This window comes from Petromyzon marinus, chromosome 66, assembly GCF_048934315.1.
Source record: "Petromyzon marinus isolate PM22_M1 ecotype Great Lakes invasive population chromosome 66, UKy_Petmar_22M1.pri1.0, whole genome shotgun sequence".
Taxonomy (NCBI): domain Eukaryota; kingdom Metazoa; phylum Chordata; class Hyperoartia; order Petromyzontiformes; family Petromyzontidae; genus Petromyzon; species Petromyzon marinus.
This window is the reverse complement of record NC_133732.1, coordinates 669,550-686,805: the sequence shown is the minus strand read 5'-3', so window position 1 is coordinate 686,805 and position 17,256 is coordinate 669,550. Positions and strand designations below refer to the sequence as shown.

General features: G+C 50.9%; 1 long non-coding RNA gene across 2 annotated transcripts; it reads right to left on the bottom strand.

Annotated features, from left to right (window-relative positions):
• Positions 1-3,535: 3,535 nt before the first annotated feature.
• LOC116956649 (uncharacterized) lies at positions 3,536-12,164 on the bottom strand. Of its 2 annotated transcripts, none has more exons than XR_012930331.1 (5): positions 11,799-12,164; positions 11,313-11,479; positions 9,841-10,032; positions 9,370-9,418; positions 3,536-5,376 (listed from the first exon to the last, which is right to left on the bottom strand). It is a non-coding gene; the product is annotated as an uncharacterized LOC116956649 (long non-coding RNA). The 2 variants fall into 2 exon arrangements; XR_012930330.1 differs by having other exon boundaries at positions 9,375-9,418; positions 11,799-11,944.
• Positions 12,165-17,256: the final 5,092 nt, after the last annotated feature.

The window sequence follows — 17,256 nt, the reverse complement described above, 5'->3', positions numbered from 1 at the left end:
TGGAGTGTGCTTGGGGCTCCCGAGTCAGCACGCTCGTGGGCAGCCGTTAGCTGCTGCTCTGCACTTGTGCAGTTTATCTGCACGCCAGGCTCGATCTGCAGTTGGAGTGCTCTGTGGCCACGCTGCTGCTAATTCCTTGTAACAGCAGCTGCCTGCTTAGCACGAGCATCCCTGGATGCCCCCCTCCCACACCTCCCTCAGGAGGTCTCCTGCTCCTCGCTCACTCTACAAAATTCATCAGGCTCATAGAACATCAGTCACTTGGACAATACAACTTCTCCAGCCTATAGCTTGGACAATATTTCATGCTCACGCGATGTTGGTGTATAACTCAAGTCTCCACTTAACTTCTCACACGTCTTAGCTGATCACAGTATTGTATGAAATTGCATTCGCACACCTCTTAGCTTCTTGCAGCTCTTAGCTAAAACTTATCGAAGTCCTTGACTCTGCAAGTGACTCAAAACATAAGGAAAAACGTAATATAAAAACTTTCAACGATACTCAGTCTAAATTTTGATTTAAAGCTTTCGTGACTGCAGTAATTCATATTCTTAGTTCTTTCGGTAAAGTCACGTTGAAGGGAAACAATAAAATAAAAAAAAATATATAAAACAATAAAAATTCTCACGACGTTTCGACCATAACACAAACGGTCGTCATCAGGTGTGTCGTCATCAGGTGTGTCGGTTTGCATAAATATGCATAAATATGCAAACCAACACACCTGATGACGACCGTTTGTGTTATGGTCGAAACGTCGTGAGAATTTTTATTGTTTTATATATTTTTTTATTATTTTATTGTTTCCCTTCAACGTGACTTTACCGAAAGAACTAAGAATATGAATTACTGCAGTCACGAAAGCTTTAAATCAAAATTTAGACTGAGTATCGTTGAAAGTTTTTATATTACGTTTTTCCTTATGTTTTGAGTCCCTTGTTTGTGTTACGACCGTTTGTGTTAAGCTCTTCGTCTTACGAAGCAACCACGTGGTCAGAGACCCGAGTGAGGGTTCGACCCTTCGTAGCTGTAACTCCTCCGTGTAGGGTGTAGTCTGGATTACGGTGTTACAATAAATGTGTTGCCTCTCAAAGGAACAACGTCTGCGACTCAACTGGACCCACTACATATGGATGTTAATAAAACATGCAACTCGCCGTATTCAAAACCCCTGACTATGTGCTGTATAGTCATGTAAGAATATATCCTATCACAAAAGTTAACGTTTACTATTGCAATGTTTAAGAATATTTATATGCAGTGGTTGGCATTTGAACGTTTCAACTTTCCAGGCACCGGGGTTTGTTAATTCAGAGAGTGAATAGCAAGGGACATTCTTGTCTCTTTGCCCTGTATTTGCTCTCTCATAAATCCCCTGGGTCACTCCTTGCCCTTGCAAGGGTCATTCCTTTATTGCCTGTCATGAACGTGTTCCTCCTTTGCTACATGAGTGAGGTTAATTTCTGGGGAAGCAAATATACTTCAGCTTCAAGGTCCTCCTCAGCTCTGGTTATTCTCATCATGCACATCTGATCGATGTCTCTTGTATTCTGTTTACCTGCTGCTCATTCTAGTGCTGGTTTGGCTTCATCATCTGGTTTTTCCGACTTTCGGCATGCATCGGACCCATATTCGTCTCCCTGGAGCCATGACATTAAAAAGAGACAATATCATACTTAATATAATTTTTTTAAAGGCATATATACAACATATCTCCCTTGCCTGGTATACAGGAGGACCATGGGTTCGATCCCGACCCTGACGACACCTGTTGTATATTTGGAGCTTGCATGTTTTCTCTATCTCTGTCCCCGTGGTGGTCGAGTGGATCTTTCACTGGGTCCTCCGATTTGTCCCTCCACAGTAAACCCTCTCTACGTTCTTGAAAACGCTCGCGAATACAGAATTCGCAAATGCAGAAACCTAATGGTAAAACATTGGTTATGTTCCTGGTATGAGTGAACATAGGGGGGAAATGGTAAACGTTTAATAACATCGACCACAATAAATAATACATTGTTCGCAACAATGTTTTAATTAGCTGTGGTGGTGATGATGATGATTTGACTATGGAGGTATTGGCGATGGTGAGGAATTCAGAAGGACAACTCCTCAGGAGATGCAGGCGCTTGATAACAATGCCGCACAGCTGTTATCATTCAGGCACTGTGGGGAGCGCTCGCCGCGACACTTTCCCCGAGAGCATTCACGCTCTTAATGATGGACCTCGCAGTCGACTCGTTTATACCAAAGCGTCTAAACGAGTCGACTGTCGTAAGAACGTGTAAAGTAACAATCTGCATATACACTATATCTGTGATGAACGCTGCACTTCCCGTCGTTATCATGCTGGGGCGCGTAGGTTTGAACGACGGCGGCGGCACACGGACGGACGTTCGATTACGTTGGAATCGATCTGCAGAACGAGGCGATTCGGTATTGATTGTACGTGTTCGAACTAGTGCACAATAAGCGAGTTGAGAGCGGGATTACTGTGAGACTGATGACAAAGCGGGCAGCCGAGGGGGCTGTGCCGAATCTCCGCAGCCAGTTTACAATATAACATTCTGGTCTGGCACTACGTACACTCGCGAATACTGGAGTCCGGCGTGTTGCGAATAAGGAATTAGTATACTGTACCGTGGAGTAGCTCTGGAATGTAAGAAACTCACGAATTCAGAACTCACGGATAGAAAGGAGAGCGATTACGGAATTTGCCTGCTATACATTTGTAGTGACATCACAGGATGTCACTGTGTACGCCAGCCCTAGAGAGGCACGGCATGCGGTGTCTTGACATCGCAGACACCACTATGATGTGGGTGCAGTACCGGCCCTAGAGGGGCTCGGTCAGCGCTGATTGACAGCGCTGGATGCCATCACGCTTGGCGTGCAATGCCAGCCCTAGAGGATCAGGTGTGCGAGTGCTGGCCATAGGGAAGGGGTTACTGGAGGCCGTGCACTCTGGTTGACTCAAGAGGACACGTGACCGGTCAAGTCTACAGAGGGGTCCAATTTGGGGGCTGGGTGGTGGTCACGTGGTACGGGGCGAGATCCTGCTGGAGGGTTCTGGAAGGTGGTCGTGGCCAGGGGCGAAGCCGGCCCCACCACAGATGATATAAACCGGGTCCCCCTGAGGGGCTGGCTGGTGTTGTTCATCCTGAAGAAACCTTCCTCTACGTTCTACGTCCTACAGAGTCTCCAACACGAGGACCTGGAACCAAGTTGTGGTCCGGTCCATAGTAGTTAGTCACGTGGTAACTAGTGTAGTTAGCCAGGTGGTGGTCACCACCTGGTTAACTACACCAGTCACGTGGTAACTAGTGTAGCTAGCCTGGTGGTTACTACCAGACTAACTACACCAGTCACGTGGTAACTAGTGTAGTTAGCCTGGTGGTCACCACCTGGTTAACTACACCAGTCACGTGGTAACTAGTGTAGTTAGCCTGGTGGTCACCACCAGGCTAGCTACACCAGTCACGTGGTAACTAGTGTAGTTAGCCTGGTGGTCACTACCTGGATAACTACACCAGTCACGTGGTAACTAGTGTAGTTAGCCTGGTGGTCACCACCTGGTTAACTACACCAGTCACGTGGTAACTAGTGTAGTTAGCCTGGTGGTCACCACCTGGTTAACTACACCAGTCACGTGGTAACTAGTGCAGTTAGCCCATGTGTTGGTGTTAAATAAATGTGTTGCCTTTGTAGAGGTGTTAACTACGCGCTGTTGCGTAACCTGCATTGCCACCAGGGCAGTGCAGCATTACCCCTGGGTACAACGGTTGGGGTCAGTCGAGGTGAAACGGATCGTAGCCAGGGTTGGTACGAACCAATCAGACGGTTCCACGTGGGAATGTGTGATTGGTTCTACCTGGCCACGAAGGAGTATAAGATGGGTGACCCAACGGACCTCGGGGAGTTCTCTCCCTGCACGAAGACAGAGGACTGGGCTGAAGCCTAGCCAGGACCCTGGACCAGACTTCCAGACCTTCTAAGGGCTAAGGCTCGGCATACCCAGTGGTCAGGACCCACCGGGCCAGCGGTGGATCAGATAGCCTCCCCTAGGTCCTAGCCGGAGGACTAGGATAGCGGTAGACGTGTGAGTCCCGCCAAGTCCGGAGGCTGTACCTCCTTAGGTATCAAGGAGGTTAGCGGTAGACGTGTGAGTCCCGCCAGGTCCGGAGGCTGTACCTCCCTAGGGTATCGGGTGAGGGGACCGAATATCCCTCTGTGTGTGTTAAGCATTGTATAAGGAAATAATACAATAAACAGTGTGCCTCCTAAAAAGTCGGCTCGTCCTTACAACACTACACCTTCAAAGAGTACGTCTTCGACGCAGTTGAACTCACTACACATTCGCACACGATGATGATAGCCACTTCGTAGAGCTATCATTTATGATAACCAGTTCACTGAACTAGAGCTACATAGCTCAGTGGGTCTTACCTGGTAAAATAAACAAAGTTTATAGTTTGTTTGAGTTTAGATTACAGAATGATAGATGTCAAGAGAGGGAACATCGTAGGTGTTCCAATCACTTTGGGGAAGCAAAATTGACTGCTTTTGGTCCCAAATTGTGCGTGAAATCTAGCGAACTGTTAACAATCAGTGGGTGAGTGGATGGGTTAATGAGTAGGTGAGTGAGTTGGTGGCCTCTAGTAGGGTTGTAGGGGCAGGTGTTTTGAGTAGATAGTAGCAGCACACAGACAAAGCTGCCCTATGTAGCCTATCGTAGGGCTGTAGGGGCAAGTGCTGTGAGTAGCAAGTAGCAGCACACAGACAAAGATGCCCTGGGTAGCCTCTAGCAGGCTGTACGGGCAAGTACTGTGAGTGGGTTGGTAAGTGGTTGGATTGGTGAGTAAGTGGGTCAGTGGATAGCTGGGTGGGTGAGTGGGTGGGTTAGTGCGTGAGTGAGTGGGTGTGTCAGTGAGTAAATTAATGATTGGATGAGTGAGCGGGTGAGTAGGTCAGTGGGTGGATGCGAATATTAATGAGTGAACGAGTGGGTAGGTGAGTGAGTGGGTACGTGAGTGAGTGGGTAGTTGAGTGAGCGAGTATATCAATTAATGAGTAGGTGGTGAGTAAGTGGTGAGCAGGTGAGGAGTGATTCGGGGCACTCGCCGCGGTCGTACGGTGAGCAGTGCGGTGAGCAGTGCGGTGAGCGAGGCCAGGCAGATGCACACGCTGCTCGCCAGGGCTAATGCCATCACTGGCACAGTGCAGTGGGGGTTGGCCCTGTGGATTTTGGAGGGCTGACCCCTTGGATTGTGGGGGGCTAGTTTCGTGGATTGTGGGGGGCTAACTTTGCGGATTGTGGGCGGCTGATTGCGTGGGTTGTGGGTGGCTGACTCCGGGGATTGTGGGGGGCTTGTCCTGTGAAGTGGGGGTAGTGGGGGGAGGGGTGTGGGGGGAGGGGACACACGTGACATAGGTAAAGGTTAAAGGTCGCCCTCGCTGTGGCACCAATCTCTCCCCTTCAGTCGAAACCACGCTGCGGGGCCTGACACCTGTGGTTGTGTCAAAACATCGGCGCATGCCTGATTATTCTGACCAAATTGGAAAGACCAAACTGTCCCCTCGTGGAAGCAGTGGCATAGCTCCCTCCTCGCCCTTCCATACATTGGACACTTAAGCCACGAGCTTCAATACAGAGAGCGGGGAGTTCGAAGCCCAATGGTCCCGGTTTTTACAGAGCTTAATATGCGGTGTACCCAACCCACCCCTCTTCACCAAACCCTGCCATGCCGTCGATCTCGGGACTTTTGCTTGCAGGATTTACGCCCCACACCTCCTCCTTGTTCTGTGATAGGTGCTGTGTACCGGGCTCGAGCTGAGTTGAAATAAAAACAATAAAAAGGTTCCCTTCGCTCCTAAGTAGCCTCTCATAGGCTGGTGGGGCAAGTGCTGTGAGTAGCGAGTAGTAGCAGCAGCAGCAGCTGTACACACTCACTCACTAATTCACTCATCAACTCACTCAATCTCTCACCCACTTATATATACACACACTCACCTACTCATATATTACCCACTCAGTTACCCACTTAACCACTCATATATACACAGACACTCACCCACACATCCACTAAGTCACCCACTCAGTCACCCACTCATATATACACACTTACGGAGTCGCCTGCAGATCTGCCAAACAACTTGTTATTGAGTCTCGCAGATTGTTCTATGGCTCTGCGCATCAATCATTCGGCTCGTACATTCCTTGCTCTGGTGCGTCGTGAAGGGTCCAGCTGCACTCCAACCACCCATCAGCTAGTCAAGCCGGTCTGTGCACAGCACTTGCGACGTTCATTGCCAATAAAATAGTAACGATTAAGACGGCAGTTTTCAACTTGAAGGAAACGGATTCTGCCGGTCTGCCATCTGAGTTCTGTCAACATGGAATTGATGCAAAACTCGAGACCCTGGCACTAATGTCGGTGGTAGAGGTGTCGATGCTCACCCCACGGCTGCCAAGTAAAAACATCGCCGCTCGACTACATCCACACATTGATTCTCAAATCATGCTCAGATGCACTTGCGCCACTGATTGTCCAACTGGCAAATACTTTGTTTCCCAGACACCACTCCTGAAAAGAATTGGTTTGAGCGATAGTGACCCTGGAGACTATCGTCCAATCTCAAACCTGAGTATGATTTCAAAGGTCATAAAGCACCTGTGTCTGAGGCGGTTTCTTCTCCACATCGCTACAACGGGCAGATTCAGCATATTGAAGTTGGCATACCGGAAGTCCCACAGCACTACGACAGCTCTACCAAAAATCACTGAAGACCTCTACAAGATCATGGATGACCGGTGTGCTGCAGTGTTGGTTGGCTTCGATCTCTCAGATGCCTTCGACAATATCGACCATGAGATACATATTGGGCAACTAAGGTCAAGGTTCAGTGTATGGGGTTCTGCACATGGAGTGGATTCAGTCATACCTACATGGTCGATCACAGTTCGTCAAGCTGGGCGACGAACACTCATTGCCATGTCTAGCTGGCGTACCACAGGGGTCCGTCATCAGGCCCTTCCTATTTTAAAAATACGTCACTCCCATCACCAATGTCATCCTATCAATATGCTGATGATACACAAGTGTACGCTGCGGTCAAGGGAAAGTTAGATATGGAGAGACTCGGTACCTCAAAGATTGCACGTGAGTGGTGCACGTGTGGTTTGCACGAAGCGAAATGTTACTTAATCCAGAAAAATCGGAGGTCCTGTTGGTTGCTTTGTGGAAGGAACAGGTGTGGTGGTTGCAGACTCCAGGATTCAGTTTACTACTCATCTTGAGCATCGGCACCATACTTAACCAGAATATGCCATCTGATCACCAGGTGAAATATCTAGTCAGGTGCTGCAATTTTCATTTCAGGGCTCTAAGACACATTCAACCACTTTTGAGCTGTGAAATAGCCAATACGGTGGCGTGTAGTGTAGTATCGACAAGGCTTGATTATTGCAACTAACTATGGGACGTCTGGAAAAAAAAGCATTCCCAAGCTGCAGCGTCTACAAAATTCGCTGGCACGTGTTGCATGATCCGACTCTGTCCATCCAGTGCTCGCCGAGCTGCATTGGCTTCCAGTTGATGAACGAACGAATACATTATAAGGTCACACTCAATACACAGAAAACGTTTGTCACAAATTGACCACAATAACTTGCTGATCTCATCAAGGAGCATAAACCATCATGCAAACTCATCATTGCAGTAGCTTTTGGCTAACAGAACAAAGACGATAATTGTATCGCGTGCTTTCAGAATTGCTTTTGCAGCCGTCTGGAATGCTCTTCCTTTTCATATCAGGACACCACTGGAGTTATCCACTTTAAATCGTGCAGATTGAAAACTCATTTCTTTAGAACTGCTTGTTGTGTTTACATTTTGTCCTTCTCACGCACCTCTGATTAGCGTGGTTGACTACATACAGCGCCAAAGAAGTTCAAAATAGTTGCATACATACACACACCCACTCATATAATACACACACTCACTCATATAATACGCACATTTACCCACTCATATATATACACCCACATATATATACATACATACACACCCCCACTCATATATATACACATTCACCCACTCATATATATACACACATTCACCCACTCATATACAACAACAACAACCGCCATTCGCCACTAAGTGGCGGTGACGTCACCACGACGCTTGTGCCAGGCCATGTGCACCTTGAGGCCACGTGAAGTGTCGAACGCCCGCTGGCAGGAGGTCACGGGGCAGACCCAATTGCCACGGGTCGACTGACAAAGATGACAGAGATGAGATGACTGGCTGATGCACCACCATTGCCCCCTACTGTGCCAACCTGCTGTGCTTTAGCCACCCGGCTCTCTGCTCGTTGTTGTGAGCGTCGCTCCTCCGCCCTCCGTTGTTGTTGGAGGGCGACTGCCTCCAACTGCCCAGTAGCGTCCTTCACGAGCCTCCTCCACAGAGGCCGATCTTGACACCGCTGGTACCAGTCATCGGCAAATCCACTCAGCTCCACGTCCTCTTGTACCACATCACTCCATCTCTTCTCTAGCCCGTGCCGCGCCCGTTTAGCCCCCTCGATCCGGCCGAACAAAAGCTGTTTCGGCATGCGGTGGCTGGGCATGCGGGCTACATGACCCAGCCAACGCACCCTTGGCTGCCGGAGGAGCTCACCGATGGGACCTTGCCCAGATATTTCAAGGATTTGTGAGCTCATCACACAATCCAGCCTGGTTAAACCCAGGATGGATCGTAGGCAGGCTAGCCTAAATGTTTTTAACTGGCGAAGATGTTCCATTAGGGGGGTCCACGTTTCGCAAGCGTAGAGAGGGAGGGAATGACCACTTACATACATTCACACACTCATATATACACACACACACATATACATACACACACATATATATACACACACACACACTCATATATACACACACATTCACCCACTCATATATATACACACATTCACCCACTCATATATATACACACACCCACCCACACATTTATATACACATTCACCCACTCATATATATACATACACCCACCCTCTTATATATACACACTCACCCACTCATATATATACACACACATTCACCCACTCATATATATACACTCACCCACTCATACATATACACACATTAACCCACTCACCGACACACACAGTCACCAACTCACTCCGATTAGCAAGGTTCGCCTCGTATGGTGCGAAAGAAGTTCAACATACATACAAACACACTCACCCACTCACCCACCCACTTACTCACCCACTCACTCAATCACGATGTGGTGGGTGGATGGATGAGTGAGTGAGTGAGTCAAGCCAGGGTGATGGATACAAGTGAAGGGTTTGGAGGAGGCTCACCGCACCCCAGAGTTGGCGTTCGCAGGCAGCCAAATGTCCCCTGCGGCACCTAGTGGTAGGAGAGAGGTGAGTGGGTGAGTGGACGAGTAGGTGGGTGAGTGTGTGGATGAATGGGTGGGTGGTTGAGTGGCTGAGTGAGTGAGCGGGTGGTTGAGTGCCTGAGTGTGTGGGTCAGTGGGTTGGTGAGTGGGTGGGTAGTTGAGTGGGTGAGTGAGTGGGTGAGTGGGTTGGTGGGTTGATGGGTGGGTGGGTGAGTGAGTGGGTAAGTGGGTTGGTGAGTGGGTGGGTAGTTGAGTGGGTGAGTGGGTTGGTGGGTTGATGGGTGGGTGGGTGAGTGAGTGGGTTGGTGGGTTGATGGGTGGGTGAGTGGGTGGGAGACTCAGTGAGCCAAGCTACAGCTCCTCCTGCACGCCTACTCACCCACCCACCCACTCCAGCCACCTGCTCACCCACAAGCTCGCCACACCTCACCTGGGGCTTCAACGTGATGGGGGTGTTGCCATAGACCCAGCAATTGCACGGGAACTCAACGGTGACTCCAGGAGATTCGTCAACCTCCACCCGTTCGAGGTGCCATGCTGAGTAATACCCAGAGCCGTCGTGCCAAACTGTGACGTCAAAGAGAGGCCCCACGTGGTCACCAGTCACGTGGAACTCGTCTGTCTGAGTAGGAGAGGGCGAATACGGGTGGGTGAATGAGTGCGTGGGTGTGAGTGGATGGGTGGGTGAGTGAGTGGTTAATCTACACAACTTACAAATACTAAAATGAGATTTAAATTTGACTTTTTTTCATACACACAAGTTAAATGAAATATAATTGATTAAGAATTGCAACTGCAATAATTATATATATAAGAATTTTTTTTTTCCAGGAAAGGCCCATTGAGCTATATAGATGTTTTTCAAAAGCGACCTGGCTATCACAAATGCAAGCTCAACCAAGTGGCATCATCGTGTGGGAATGTATAGCGGCCAAATAATCTAAACACATGTTTCTACACTCACAGAGACCGACTGAGACCCATTCTCTCAGAGATCCATAGACCTACATAAACCCATACTCACAGAAACCCACAGAGACCCTTACAAACCGCTTCTCATAAGAGACCCATAGACCGACAGAGACCCATAGACCGACAGAGACCCATAGACCAATAGGGCCCCATAGAAACCCATACTCATAGAGACCCATAGACCTACAGAGCCATAGCGACCCACAGAAACCCAGAGTCCCACGGATACCCATAGAGTCCCATACTTAGAGACCCATAAAATCATACTCACAGAGACCTATACACCAGCGCCCATAGATCTATACAAAGCCTGAGGCCTAGTCATGGCCTTGCCTCCACCCGAGCCACAGTAGTCTCAGAACGCCTACAAACATATACCACCACAAAAGACTAAGCTGCCCTATGTAGCCTTAACAGACTGTTGGGGTAAGTGATGTTAGCGAGTAGCGCCTATGAAGGCCGGGAACAACGCGCGAGGGGGTGAGGTGGTCAGCACCGTGTCTGATCGCCTTCATCTCCCCAGTGGCGATATTTACGATACACCACACCAGGTACCCATTTGAGTCTGAGTCTACCTAGGCAGGCCGGTTCAGATAACCATCACTGGTGTTGTTGGTCGTGAGAGGGACTCGAACTTCGGTTGCCGGGATCGTAGCGCAGCGTGCTAACCGCTGGGTCACCACTCCGCCTCACACACAGACCCACTCACGGACTCACACAGACTCACGCATAGGCTCACAGACTCACTCACATATAGACGCACACACAAAGACTCATGGATTCACGGACTCACATTCATACACACGGGTTCACAGTCTCACTCACGGACTCACTCACAGACTCACGGACTAACTAACACAAGGACTCGCTTTCAATCACACGGACTCACAAACTCACTCGCCGACTCACTCACGGAGTGACACGTGGTACCTGTCCGTATAGGAAGGGGGTGAGTCCTGTGGTAGATGAGGAGAGAGTGGCACTTAGGGTGTCGCACGCTCCTCTAATCTTCACGCTGATCTCAGCACCGGTCCCAGCACCCATCCAGGCGCTTGTGAGAGTCCTCACCTTGTACCTACAACTCACCACTGGCCCCCCTGGGGGTGGTGAGTGGGGGGGTGGTGAGTAGGCAGGTGAGTGAGTGGGTGAGGTTCCTTACCTTATACAGAGCCTCCACCACTGGTCCCCAGGGGCGTGGTGAGTGGGGGAGTGAGTGGGGGTGGTGAGTGGATTAGTGGGTGGGGTAATGGGTGAGTGAGTGGGTGAGAAGACAGGTTAGTGGGTGGATGTGGGTGGGTGAGCGAATGAATGAGTGGGTGAGTAAATGAGTGAGTGCGTGTGTGAGTGAGTGGCTGAGTGGGTGAGTGAGAGAGTGGATGGTGAGTTAGTGAGTGGGTGAGTTTTTATTAACCTTACCTGGGTAGATGGACGCCAATGCTAGTAACATATTGGCTTGCACCAAAATCACCTCCATTTCCCCAACTCTACTGCTGATGAGACACTGAATGTCGAAACCACTCCTGGACTATTCTATGGTTGTGATTGCAATAGCTATATATATAGGCCTGGTACATTTGGTGAATAATATAAATATTTAATTCAAATGTCCCGTGATTATAATATTTTAATTATATTTATATTAAATATATTTAAGATTGTGCTGAGTTGCATAAGTAACATGTGATTTCCTGGAAAAACTAAACCACGATTTGGGGAAGTTGTATAGTGTGGTGTACTGTGGATGGGTGAGTGAGTGGGTGAGTAAATGAGCGAGTGAGTGATTAGGTGAGTGAGTGGGTGAGTGAGTGTATGAGTGTGTCAGTTAGTGGGTGAGTGGGTGAACAATTTGGTAAGTGGGTAGGTAAGTGGCGGAGTGGGTGAGTTAGTGGCGGAGTGGGTGAATGATTGGGTGAGCGAGTGGTTGGGTGGGTGATCGAGTGGTTGGGTGGGTGAGTACGTGAGTCGTCATATATCCAGGTTTTGGAAACGGCCAATATGTCGAGTCCACAATCATTGATCAGATCCTGGATCAACTTTGATCAATTCAACGTTAAGGAGCCCTGGTCCAAGGTATGGCTCGATACCCGATATCAGCAATATTATGGCAATTAAGGCGTTCTTACATGGATGTAGGGCAGAGGAAGAACTGACTAAATCTGCAGAACAATTGGCGAACACGGTCGGGTAGGGGTCGGCATTTCCACAGCAGATCGTAGCACAGTCGGCCGATCAGCATTCCCTTCTGGACGTTGGATGCTGGGCCGAGGCTGCTGGTGAGTCCCACCACAGTATCGGCGATGTTTAGACGAGATAGAATTGGTCTGTCGATCCAGGCCAAGATACATTCTGGGTATGGCCCCCCCATTGTCCAGGGAAGAGGGGGGGGGCATTGCTTGACCAAACCGCACGGCTCGCTCAGTTGGAGTCACGCGAAGAGCAAGGCCCCCTGCAAGCAGCAGAAGTAGCAGCGTCACCATCGCAAGGTGTTGTGGCTGTTGTTAATGTTACTCTTTGGTTCTATTCGGTAAAGTCACGTAGGTAAAAAAATAAAACAACAAAAATCACGACGTTTCGGCCACAACACAAGCGGCCTTCATCAGGTGAAGGGACCAGCCCGTCTCGAAGACTGCGTTGGAGTGAAACACAGCCAAGCTCAGACCGCGACCTTTAAGCTGTGTGAGAGGGATTAAGCTTAAAGGTCGCGGTCTGAGCTTGGCTGTGTTTCACTCCAGCGCTGTCCTCGAGGCAGTCTGGTCCCTTCACCTGACGAAGGCCGCTTGTGTTGTGGCCGAAACGTCGTGATTTTTGTTTTATTTTTTACCTACGTGACTTTACCGAATAGAACCAAAGAGTATGGATCCTTGCAGTCACGAAAGCTTCAAATCTAGTGTTGTTAATGTTGCTGCTGCTGTTCTTACTGCTGTTCTTGTTGTTATTTCAGTTGTTGATTCTGTTATTGCTGTTGTTGCTATTGCTGCTGTTGTTACTGTTACTGCCATTACTTATATTTTTGCTGCTTATGCAGCTTTTGTTGTTTACGCTGTTGCTGTCATTACTACTGTAAGGGATGTCAGGGGAAAGATTCCCACCAAAAGGAGGGAGAGTGGGACAGCGACAGGGGAAGGAGGAGGAGCAAGCGAGGAGATATAAGGGAGAGAATGGGCGGGAACGGGGGAATCTTGGGGTGAACGAGATTGGGACAGCTGGGGGACAAATGTGGACTGGTGAAGGGCATAAAAGACGAACCCCCTGCAACGTTGTGTCGGCTCTCCTTTACATCTGGTGGCAGCGGTGGAATCGACAATGGCTACAAGGAAGAACCTCCACGGAAGAGAGCCAACAGAAGAGGAAGCAGGGGCCGGGGATCTTCCACATACAGGGCAACAAGGGGGCCTGCTACCAGGAACAGCAGCAGGGGGCCCGGACCGCATGGAGGACCGCATGGCCCGCGTGAAGAGGGCACTCCAGAAGCTACTGCGGCCTCTCCCACATTCACTACGGGAGGAGGCGCCATGGGACCCGGAGGCCGACCAGCCAGCCGGGCCTGAGCCGCAACCAACCTCGTCATGCCAGCCGCCGCCGCTCCCGCCAAAGCCACCACGGCTAAACACGCAACGGGGGGAGCAGGTGGCAGGACGGGCGCGCCGGCTGGGGCCCGTCGAAAAATGTGTTGCCGAGGAAGGTGATTATGAGGCGTTCGTCCGTCGATTCAAGGCTGCCTTCCACTCTCTCGAGTGGCCGCTACGAGCGTTGCCATCCGTTCTAGACGATGATGCGCTCGCCTCTTATAACCTCCCTTCCCACGCACAGCAAGACCATGCAACAGGCGGCCTACGAGGCTTGGGGGTAGATCTACTGTCCAGCTGAGGGCGCCTTTAGAAAGTTCCAGGACCCATACTCTTTGGTTCTATTGGGTAAAGTCACGTAGGTGAAAATAAAATGACAAAAAATCACGACGTTTCGGCCACAACATAAGCGGCCTTCATCAGGTGAAGGGACGAGACTGTCTGGAGGACAGCGCTGGAGTGGGAGAAGCCAAGCTTAAATCACAACCTTTAAGCTGTGTGAGAAGGAAAACACCAAGCGCCTTGACAAAGGAATTAGCATATAATTTAGCATTGAAATGGCTCATTGAAATAGCTAAGTTAAAGTATACACATCCGCAGAGGTACCCCTTGACAAAGGAATTAGCATAGAATTTAGCATTGAAATAGCTGAGTGATTAGCTTGTAACTGGTCACAGAAATAGCTATGTTAAAGTCAGAGCATATACATTCACCGAGGCACATAGTACGCATCAAACAGGAGAATTTAGCGAAACACAACCACGCTCAGACAGCGGACCTTTAAACTGTGTGCGAGCAAACAAGGTGTTCTGACAAAGAAATTAGCATAAAAATTAGCATTTGATTGGCCGATTTTAGGAAAGAGGTGGTGTACGTGCCGTTTGGCGCGGGGGAGGGGGGGAAGGGGGGGAGGGGGAGTTTACCTATTGATGGTTTGAAAAGGGAATTTATAAGAGCTGCGAAAGTTTGGGGTACCACTACTTGAAAAATATACTGTACCATTGAAATTAGTTTAATGTTTAGTTCCATTTAGAACATCTTTCCAATGGTTGCTTAATTTGAAACCATCCTCTCGGTTGAAATTGTGTTTGTAGATCTGAATTGCTTCATGAACAAATCTCTGATAAAAGCCCGTGGGTTTGCAAAGAACCTAGGTATCGGAGAAAATTATATCGTGATCCCCCACAGCGTTGTAACAGTGATCAGCCACGGCAGAAGAATTCGTTTTGCCGTGTTTCAAATCTGATTTGTGCTCGCGAATTCGGTCAGAGACATGTCGCTTCGTCTCCCCGATATAGCAATCACCACAGGTACAACTCAATTTGTAAACCCCGGGGTACTGTAAATCAGGAATGACATCCTTCACGGATGGGATCAGATCACAAATTTTGTGTACTGTATTGAACCGGACCTGGATCTTGTGTTTGTTTAGAATTTTGGAAATCTTTTTAGTAACGCCTGCTATATATGGAAGTGTGATGGTTTTGACCGGAGTATCAAGTGGTTGTTTCTGTATGGAGGGAGAGACAGCTTGGCGGATGGTACGGTCAGAGTAACCATTCCTTTTGAGGGCCAGGTGTACATGTTTTAATTCACTGGTCAGGACCGCCCGCGGGGGGCTAGAGAGTCCTCTTTAGCCTACAGGGGTGTGCTGCTCGTGTTGGCGAGGAGGGCTTTCCCTCGCCTCGAGCACCTCATCGCCTACGCTTGCCGAGCCGGCGTTGTGATGCCGGTGGTGACGCCGGAGGAACGCAGGTCATGGGCCGGGCGCTACCCGTGGGCCAGGTGGCTGGCGCGGCGGGGGGGAGCAGCCGGGCCGTTACTGCGGCGCTACTGGGACCGGCGACGCCAACCGCCGAACCTGCACCGTCTCCGCAAGCTGCCTACGTGGCAGCTGGGAACGGGCCTCCGGCATCTGAGATGGAGCCATCACTGCTGGAGGTCTACGCGGCGATCCGGGGGCTGGCAGAGCAGAGAGACCAGGGGCGCGACCAGCCGCCACGCCGCTAGCAGCCGCCTCTACAACACCGCGCCGAGCCATCTCTACGAAACGCCCCGTGGGTCTGCCACCATTGTGGTCGAGAGGGGCATGTGGCGAGGGGGTGCCGCACGGAGCCGGAGGCGGGCAACTCCACCTGAAACCCGGCGGGGCCGAACACCGACAGGAACTAGGCGAGTGACACCGTCCCGCCCGGCCTAACGGCCGGGCCGGGAATAGAAACGCCGCAACCTCACCGGGGGCCTCCTCAGGGTGGGCACCATCGGTGTCGGGCCCTGGGCTCCACCGTCCTCGTCGGGGGAAGGAGATTGCACCGGTGCCGGGGACCGCGCCGGAGCCGGGGACCACGCCGGGGATCGCGCCGGGGCCGGGGATTGCGCTGGGGCCTGCGATCGCACCAGGGCTGGGGACCCTGCCGGGGCCGGGGATTGCGCCGGGGCCGGGGATCGTGCCGGGGCCGGGGATTGCGATGGGGCCTGCGATCCGAGTCACGGTCGGAAGTGACGTCACGGACAGACGTGACGTCACGGCTGGAAGGGGCCTCACAGCCGAAAGTGACGTTGCAGCCGGGGATGAAGTCGCGGCCGCGGGTGACGTCACTATTTACCTGCGACGCCAGCGAGTCGCCAGGGGAAGCGGCCCCGGAGCTGAGGCAGTTTCACGCACCGCCTCACCCTCGCAATGCGGCGGAGCGAGGCAGGACACACCATAAAGGGGGCCCACGCCCCCGCAACAAAGGAAGGGGAGGGGAGAAGAGATGGGCTCACGGGAAGGCCCACCCCCAAATCCCCACCCCTCACTACAATAGGGGGGCCGCCCCACACCACAAAGGGGGCACATTCTACGTCACAAAGGGGGGGCAATTCACACCACATGGGGAGCCCAGCCCGCACCCCAGGGGGGAGCCCACACCATGTAACAAGGGCGCATTCACCCTGCTGCGACATATTCCAAAGGGGGCAACCCCGTCTTCGGCCCGTTCACATCCATTTCCCGTCATCTCGCCACACACCGCAGGATAGTGAGCCGCCGCCTGGTCAGTGGCCGGACTCAGCCACACAATGGAGGAAGCTGGCAAGGCGGGTGGTAGCGGCCACGTCAGGAACCTCGGTCCTGGTCGGTGAAATCACGGGAGTGTCGGCACGCATCTTGGTTGATACGGGGGCATTGGCCACGATCATCTCGAGCACCATGCACGAGATGATAAAAACCGGCCTTTAGTTCCCGTCAAGACGACGTTTATTGCAGCAAATGGAGGGAGCATGGGCTTCCTGGGCCAGGTTGAAGCCCCGATACAGATTGGGCAGCT